This window comes from Sprattus sprattus (genome assembly GCF_963457725.1).
Source record: "Sprattus sprattus genome assembly, chromosome: 17".
Taxonomy (NCBI): Eukaryota; Metazoa; Chordata; class Actinopteri; order Clupeiformes; family Clupeidae; genus Sprattus; species Sprattus sprattus.
Genome location: NC_137915.1, coordinates 21,156,115 through 21,157,639, shown reverse-complemented (window position 1 = coordinate 21,157,639; position 1,525 = coordinate 21,156,115). Strand labels below are relative to the sequence as shown.

General features: G+C 37.2%; 1 protein-coding gene across 1 annotated transcript in view; it reads left to right on the top strand.

Moving 5' to 3' along the window:
* Positions 1-1,116: 1,116 nt before the first annotated feature.
* Positions 1,117-1,525, top strand: part of LOC308378552 (uncharacterized protein) — a gene marked incomplete at its 3' end in the record, with an annotated part of 6,674 nt that continues 6,265 nt past the window's right edge. The window contains exon 1 of the mRNA XM_080855493.1: positions 1,117-1,217. The remainder of the gene's footprint in view (positions 1,218-1,525) is intronic.

Here is a 1,525-nt window from a genome sequence, read left to right as displayed (position 1 = left end):
CTGTTTATTTTGTTCATTTTCTGCCATAATTATATACTGTAAGTACATTTCTGGTATGTTCCATCACTTTTAGGTTGTGGTATTCAGGTCAAGTCATATAAAGGAAGTATGCTACTGGCTTCTGTGTCATGTGTGAATTGCAAATGGAGGATTTCAATAATTTCAGTAATCCCAGAGTTGGATTCCTCTGAACTTTGTGCACCTAAGGTGCCACCTTAACGTGCATAACTTCTAAGTTGAACAGTAGAGTTATTGCTCTTACGTAGAATTAAAACAAAAATGTTAACAGTACAAGCCCCACTGTAGAAACTCAGATAACAAAAAGGGATTCAAATCAATACTTCATATGTCAACCTTTACTTTGATGACAGACTCAATGCTCCTTGGCATGGAGGATACCAGTGTTGCAAGATATTCTGCCATTCTTCAGAGACAATGTTTTCAGCTGCTCTTTTCTGGAGGGGTTGTGTTGCTCTTCGGCTCTCCTTAAAGTACCCTAAATGTGGCAGGCAACGTACTTGGCCAAGTCATAGTTTTCACTTCTTCACAGTGGCTATTGGCAGTGTGCTTTGGATCATACACTAAACATCAATTTAAGTATAAGTGCTAATTAGTGTGCTCTTAGTGTGCTGTTAAGTACACTTTTCACTTCTTCTGTATTTGTAATTAGTACATTTGTAATATATATTTATTGCACTTATATTTAGCACAATAGTGTGCTAGAAATTGCTTGCTTGATATTAAAGTCTATTTTTAGCAAATTAGCTCCTCTAATGTGGCAGAGAGTTTTTCCGTACATCTCCTCTTTCGCCCAGCTTTCATCTCATTCTTCAGACTTTGCACTGGTAGTTAGAGTTGTATATGTATATAACACACACTTGCCATGAATCTTTCACATCAGTCATGGACAGAATATGCTTTCGTTTTGTGTATCTTTTTTTTTTGTAGAGCTCATCATTACATATGAATTTGAATTTGCATTTGAACATGGATATGATTTTGTTTTCTGTACCCTCTTTGTTTTCTTTTTTGGTGTATGACATCTTAAAGAGGCAAGAAATTCACTTCAGTTCATTTGAACTAATTTAGTTTCTTCTCTTACAGAATGATGCAGCCCGGTACTGTGGCTTACCACTCGGCTATCATAGACAGGAAGACCATAGATCTTCTCACTCGGATTCTCTTGTTCTGGATTATTAGTTCTTCAGTGCTTCAAGGTAAAGAATTACTTCACATTTTTCTAGCAGCCGGAATTCATACCATGAATATAATTACCAGGAGATGACTTCAACTGTGTGTCTGTCAAAGTAATACACCAGAGAATGTTTATATAAGCACAGAGTCAAACAAAGACAAGGACCATAATAAAAGCATTCTTTTTGGAACCACCGTTTGAATGTTCTCAGGTTCCCATGGTTACCTCTTAGTGTCCAGTGGAGTCTCTCCTGAGTCGAAAAAGTCTGTAATAAACTGTGAACAATGAAAGATAAGTTGGTATGGCAGGGAGGGGGGCAGAGAGAAAGGA